This window comes from Ovis canadensis, chromosome 2, assembly GCF_042477335.2.
Source record: "Ovis canadensis isolate MfBH-ARS-UI-01 breed Bighorn chromosome 2, ARS-UI_OviCan_v2, whole genome shotgun sequence".
Classification (NCBI taxonomy): domain Eukaryota; kingdom Metazoa; phylum Chordata; class Mammalia; order Artiodactyla; family Bovidae; genus Ovis; species Ovis canadensis.
This window is the reverse complement of record NC_091246.1, coordinates 60,288,493-60,296,080: the sequence shown is the minus strand read 5'-3', so window position 1 is coordinate 60,296,080 and position 7,588 is coordinate 60,288,493. Positions and strand designations below refer to the sequence as shown.

At 40.7% G+C, this 7,588-nt stretch overlaps 1 pseudogene; it reads right to left on the bottom strand.

Moving 5' to 3' along the window:
* Nucleotides 1-6,768: 6,768 nt before the first annotated feature.
* Nucleotides 6,769-6,829, bottom strand: LOC138434954 (U4 spliceosomal RNA; annotated as a pseudogene).
* Between the last annotated feature and the right edge of the window lie 759 nt (nucleotides 6,830-7,588).

The window sequence follows — 7,588 nt, the reverse complement described above, 5'->3', positions numbered from 1 at the left end:
CAGAAAGCAAGGAAGCACTTACTAAAAGTATTATGAGGTCTCATCAATAAAACACAGTAACCAACTTATAGGGTTTCCAATGGTCAAACCTGGAAAAATTTAGCATCAAAAATAATAATGATTATAACAAATTGTTAAATAGTCAATGTATGAAAAACCATACATACCTAAATATGTATATGATTATTTCTTTAAAAAGGCAAAAGAAAAACAATTCTGGCACCAGTGGAAATGACTAACTTCAACTACTTACTCTGAAAACTGGAAATTAAAAAGGCAAAACTAAGTATTTAACTGCCCCCATAAAAGCAAGGATAATTAATTCCCAGGTTATAAAGGAAAACTCTACTGGGGACTTCCCTGGCGGTCCAGCAGTTAAAAGTCTACCTGCCAACATAGTAAACATAGATTTGATTCCTGATCTGAGAAATAAGCTTCTACATGCCACACAGGAACTAAGCCCAGGTGCCACAACTATTAAGTCCGTGCTCTGGAGCCTGCGTACCACAACTTGTAGCATATAAAGCCTTTCATTCTGGCTCTGATTTCTGAGGGATGTAAGTTACGAACAACTCTATGATGAAACAATCAGACAAGTCCAAAATGTGGGACATTCTAAGTGACAATAGCCTTGGTCTCTTAAAAAGAAAAAAATTATTGTTTGAAGTAGGAGGATGGGAAGAAGGGTATCATACTAGAAGAGACTGAACAAACAAAACGACTAAATGTAATGTATGAACCTTGATTGGATTCAACTGAACAAAACTTGCTACAAAAGATATATGGGGAATAACTGGGAAAATTTGAAAAGGCATTAGATATACTGAGAAGCTTGAAGATTTTAGTGTGTTTAACTGCAGTTAAGATAAATACAATCTTCTAGAACAGAAACTGGTTATACATGAGCATCTATAGAAACACAGTGAGCGTGGTGTCCACATTGGCACTGAAGGCCAAATGGAAAGTTCAAGGTAAATCTGGCTCACTCAGTCTGTTCAGTGGCTCAGTCATGTCCAACTCTTTGCGACCCAATGGACTGTAGCATGCCAGGCTTCCCTGTTCATCACCAGTTCCCAGAGCTTGCTCAAACTCATTGTCCATCGAGTTGGAGATGCCATCCAACCATCTCATCCTTTGTCATCCCCTTCTCCTCCTGCCTTCAATCTTTTCCAGCATCAGGGTCTTTTCCAATGAGTCAGTTCTTCGTATCAGGTGGCCAAGGTACTGGAGCTTCAGCTTCAGCATCAGGCCTTCCAATGAATATTTAGGACTGATTTCCCTTAGGATTGACTGGTTTGGTCTCCTTGCTGTCCGAGGGACTCTAAAGAGTCTTCTCCAACACCACAGTTCAAAAGCATCAATTCTTTGGCACTCAGCTTTCTTTATGGTCCAGCTCTCACATCCATACATGACTACTGGAAAAACCATAGCTTTGATTAGACGGACCTTGGTCAGCAAAATAATATCTCTGCTTTTTAATATACTGTCTAGTCTGAGCATAGTTTTTCTTCCAAAGACCAAGTGCCTTTTCATTTCATGGCTGCAGTCACCATCTGCAGTGATTTTGGAGCCCCCCAAAATAAAGTCTGTCACTGTTTCCATTGTTTCCCCAACTATTTGCCATGAAATGATGGGGCCAGATGCCATGATGTTAGTTTTCTGAATGTTGAGTTTTAAGCCAACTTTTTCACTGTCCTCTTTCACTTTCATCAAGAGGCTCTTTACTTCCCCTTTGCTTTCTTCCATAAGAGTAGTATCATCTGCATATCTGAGGTTATTGATATTTCTCCCAGCAATCTTGATTCCAGCTTGTACTTCATCCAGCCCAGCATTTCACATGATGCTATCTGCATATAAGTTAAAAAAGCAGGGTGACAATATACAGCCTTGACGTACTCCTTTCCCAGTGTGAAACCAGTCCATTATTCCATGTCCAGTTCTAACTGTTGCTTCTTGAGCTGCATACAGATTTCTCAGGAGGCAGGTAAGGTGGTTCGGTATTCCCATCTCTTTAAGAATTTTCCAGTTTGTTGTGATCCACACAGTCAAAGGCTTTGGCATAGTCAATAAAGCAGAAATAGATGTTTTTCTGGAACTCTCTTGCTTTTACTATGATCCAAAAGATGTTGGAAATTTGATCTCTGGTCCCTCTGCCTTTTCTAAGTCTAGCTGAACATCTGGAAGTTCTCAGTTCACATACTGTTGAAGCCTGGCTTGAATTTTGAGCACTACTTTGATAGCCTGTGAGATGAGGGCAATTGTGCGGTGGTTTGAACATTCTTTGGCATTTCCTTTCTTTGGGATTGGAATGAAAACTTCCAATCTTGTGGCCATGTTGAGTTTTTCAAATTTGCTGGCATACTGAGTGCAGCACTTTCACAGTATCATCTTTTAGGATTTGAAATAGCACAACTGGAATTCTATCACCTCCACTAACTTTGTTCATGGTGATGCTTCCTAAGGCCCACTTGACTTTGCATTCCAGGATGTCTGGCTCTAGGTGAGTGATCACACCATCGTGATTATCTGGGTCATTAAGATCTTTTTAGTATAGTTCTTCTGTGTACTCTTGCCACCTCTTCTTAACATCTTCTGCTTCTGTTAGGTCCATACCAACTGTTTCTGGTTCAGTTTCCTAGAAAAATGGCACCATCTGCTGGCTGGGCAAAGGCAAAATTTATAGATCTGAGCTTGTCTCTTTCATAGGTCTGGGACCTAAGTTCCATACTACAAAACTTTCACAGTTCTTCTTTGTGACTGGGAAGAGGTCAAAGTACATCTTATAAATGTCTATCCCTTGGACAAAGGGGAGAGATAACTTCTTCCTTAAAATTCCACATGAGTTGCCCAGAAGGGTTCTTCTCATTTTTAGCAGAGACTGGCAATGTTGATCAACCATCATGGGTAATATGACCAGAGTAGACCTCTCTTTTACCACCCTACCTTGTGATATCCCACTCCCTATCATTTATTGAATAAGATTCTTACATACCACTTTTCTCAAATTTGCTTTTCCTTGCAGAAACCATCCAATAATTTGATGATAAGTTGAACCTAATGATAAGTTAGTTATGTCTCCAAGGAAGAGATAATCAAGATTTCAAATCCTCAAGCAGCCTTGAATAGTTACAGATTTAAGAGGATTATGTGCCCAGAATAGATACTCTAGACAAATGCAGATTTGGGCTCAAATTACTCAAATTCCTCTCTGGTGTCTTAACCTGGTAGGCGATAATAAATCCAGGAAATTTAAGCAGCATTTTTTTTTCCCTTTCTTTGACTCTATAAGCAGAGACACAGTCCAGAAAGAAAAGAAAAAACAAATTGAACCCTTCTATGGGCTGAATTTTATCCCCCCAGTTCAGTTCAGTTGCTCAATCATGTCCGACTTTGCAACCCCATGAACCGCAGCATGCCAGGCCTCCCTGTCCATCACCAACTCCTGGAGTCCACCCAAACCCATGTCCATCAAGTCGGTGATATCATCCAACCACTCATCCTCTGTCGTCCCCTTCTCCTCCTCCCCTCAATCTTTCCTAGCACCAGGGTCTTTTGCAATGAGTCAGCTCTTCAAGGCCTCATTATCCCCCCAACATTTATAATTTATAGTCCTAATCTCTAGGACCTCAGATTGTGACTGGTTTTCGGAGATAGGGCCTTTAAAGAGGTAATTAAGATAAAATGAGGTCATTTGTGTAGATCAAAATCCAGTATGACTAGTGTTCTTAAAAGAAGAGCACCTTAGGACACACACACACAGAAGCAAGACCATCTGTGTGAAGAAGAGGGAGAGGACAGCTGTCTGCAAAACAAGGAGAGAGGTTAGTTTCTCAGAAGAAACCAACTCCATTTAACACCTTGAACTCAGACTTCTGGCCTCCAGAACTGTGAGAAAATACAATTTCTGTAGTTTAAGCCACAAACTCTGCGGTACTTTGCTATGGCAGCCCTAGCAAGTTAATACAGACACCATCTTTTTACAGTAGCTGAGAGAGGAGAAAGCAAGAGAAGTGACAGGAAGTGGTCCAAAAGAAGCATGTCATGGGAAGAGGGAGCTCTGGATGTCTTTATCACTCCCACTCAAGCTCCAACCACTGTGGCTTGCGCTGGGTTTCTGAGGACTCCATTATGTCGTTTTTAAATTAATTTTTATTGGAGTATAGGTGCTTCACAATGTTGCGCTAGTTTCTAAGGTACAGCAAAGTGAATCAGCTATACGCAAACATTATGCTGTCGGCCTACATCAGAGACTCTTTCTTGGAACTAAGATTTAGAAGCTTTTTTTTGTTTGTTTGATTGAGAAGCTTTGAGCTTCATCTGGAGGTTAGAGAATGTGGCCAGCAATTCAAGTGTTTATTGAAAAGCACACCAAATAGCAAACAGACTTATGTTCCTAAACAACACATAGGGATATGAATTTGGAAGGGAAACTTCCTTTTAAGTTAAATGTATTGATATCCCTTCTTTTCCATTTACAAAAGTAAAATATTTTTATTATAGAAAATATAACAGATATAAAATATAAAGAAAAGAGTATAATGTCATCTGTAATTCTCACCCAGGGACAACCATTCTTTACTATTTTAATGTGTTTCATTCCAGTCATTTTTTGTGCATGTCTTTGACCAAATTAGGTCCATATACAGAATTTCATATTCTATATTATTAACTTACATACAGATAAAAATTTTCTCATTTTATTAAATATTATTTTTCCCATATTCTTGGGACTTATGTGATTTTTAGAGATGAGGCCAATGATAAAGATCCAATGGAGGCTCCCCAGCTCCCTGTTATTCAATCAGCTGCATAAGAGGTTCGAATCATTAAACAATTTCCAGGTCTCTCTAATTCTGTTTCATGACCTACTTTGCCTTGAAATGTTCACACTCCTGTAATGCAAATTCACCCCGCCTTTGACACTGTAGTAATGTAGCAAGCTATTGTCTTCATTTTGGCTCTCTTGGTCTCTGGAGAATTCAAGTCTATTTCTATCCAGGCCCTATATGGACTGTCTCTGCCAAAAGTGGATGTTGTTCTTGAAAGGCCTACCTGAGAAATGTTTTACTTGCCTTTTCTTGCCCTTTTTTCCATTCACTTTACATATACAACTCATTTAGATAAAACCAAGTCCAACACCAATGATCCCTAGACACACACACACATACACATACACGCCATATTCAGCTCAATCCATTTCCCTTCCTTTTTAAAAAATTAATTAATTATTTTTTTTTTTAACTTTATTCTACTTTACAATACTGTATTGGTTTTGCCATACATCAACATGAATCCGCCACGGGTGTACACATGTTCCCAATCTTGAACCCCCCTCTCACCTCCCTCCCCATATCATCTCTCTGGGTCATCCCAGTGCACCAGCCCCAAGCATCCTGCATCCTGCATCAAACCTAGACTGGCGATTCATTTCTTGTGTGGTATAATACAAGTTTCAATGCCATTCTCCCAAATCATCCCACCCTCTCCCTCTCCCACAGAGTCCAAAAGACTGTTCTATACATCTGTGTCTCTTTTGCTGTCTTGCATACAGGGTTATCATTACTATCTTTCTAAATTCCATATACATGTGCTCAGTTCAGTTCAGTTCAGTCGCTCAGTCATGTCTGACTCTTTTCGACCCCGTGAATCGCAGCACACCAGGCCTCCCTGTCCGTCACCAACTCCCGGAGTTCACTCAGACTCATGTCCATCGAGTTGGTGATGCCATCCAGCCATCTCATCCTCTGTCATCCCCTTTTCCTCCTGCCTCCAATCCCTCCCAGCATCAGTGTCTTTTCCAATGAGTCACGTCTTCGCGTGAGGTGGCCAATGTACTGGAGTTTCAGCTTTAGCATCATTCCTTCCAAAGAAATCCCAGGGTTGATCTCCTTCAGCATGGACTGGTTGGATCTCCTTGCAGTCCAAGGGACTCTCAAGGCTCTTCTCCAACACCACACTTCAAAAGCATCAATTCTTCGGTGCTCAGCCTTCTTCACAGTTCACTCTCACATCCATACATGACCACAGGAAAAACCATAGCCTTGACTAGACGGACCTTAGTCGGCAAAGTAATGTCTTTGCTTTTGAATATACTATCTAGGTTGGTCATAACTTTTCTTCCAAGGAGTAAACGTCTTTTAATTTCATGGCTGCAACCACCATCTGCAGTGATTCTGGAGCCCCAAAAAATAAAGTCTGACACTGTTTCCACTGTGTCCCCATCTATTTGCCACAAAGTGATGGGACCAGATGCCATGATCTTCGTTTTCTGAATGTTGAGCTTTAAGCCAACTTTTTTGCTCTCCTCTTTCACTTTCATCAAGAGGCTTTTTAGTTCCTCTTCACTTTCTGCCATAAGGGTGGTGTCATCTGCATATCTGAGGTTATTGATATTTCTCCCGGCAATCTTGATTCCAGCTTGTGTTTCTTCCAGTCCAGAGTTTCTCATGATGTACTCTGCATAGAAGTTAAATAAGCAGGGTGACAATATACAGCCTTGACGTACTCCTTTTCCTATTTGGAACCAGTCTGTTATTCCATGTCCAGTTCGAACTGTTGCTTCCTGACCTGTATACAGATTTCTCAAGAGGCAGGTTAGGTGGTCTGGTATTCCCATCTCTTTCAGAATTTTCTACAGTTTATTGTGATCCATACAGTCAAAGGCTTTGGCATAGTCAATAAAGCAGAAATAGATGTTTTTCTGGAACTCTCTTGCTTTTTCCATGGTCCAGCGGATGTTGGCAATTTGATCTCTGGTTCCTCTGCCTTATAGCAATAATCGCGCCTCGGATAAACCTCATTGGCTACGATACTGCCACTGCGCAAAGCTCCTCTGCCTTTTCTAAAACCAGCTTGAACATCAGGGAGTTCACGGTTCACGTACTGCTGAAGCCTGGCTTGGAGAATTTTGAGCATTACTTTACCAGCATGTGAGATGAGTGCAATTGTGCGGTAGTTTGAGCATTCTTTGGCATTGCCTTTCTTTGGGATTGGAATGAACACTGACCTTTTCCAGTCCTGTGGCCACTGCTGAGTTTTCCAAATTTGCTGGCATATTGAGTGCAGTACTTTCACAGCATCATCTTTCAGGATTTGAAACAGCTCAACTGGAATTCCATCACCTCCACTAGCTTTGTTCGTAGTGATGCTTTCTAAGGCCCACTTGACTTCACATTCCAGGATGTCTGGCTCTAGATGATTGATCACATCATCATAATTATCTGAGTCATGAAGATCTTTTTTGTGCAGTTCTTCCGTGTATTCTTGCCACCTCTTCTTAATATCTTTTGCTTCTGTTAAGTCCAGACCATTTCTTTCCTTTATCGAGCCCATCTTTGCATGAAATGTTCCCTTGGTATCTCTACTTTTTTTGAAGAGATCTCTAGTCTTTCCCATTCTGTTCTTTTCCTCTATTTCTTTGCATTGATCACTGAAGAAGGCTTTCTTATCTCTTCTTGCTATTCTTTGGAACTCTGCATTCAGATGGGTATATCTTTCCTTTTTTCCTTTGCTTTTTGCCTCTCTCCTTTTCACAGCTATTTGTAAGGCCTCCCCAGACAGCCATTTTGCTTTTTTGCATTTCTCTTCC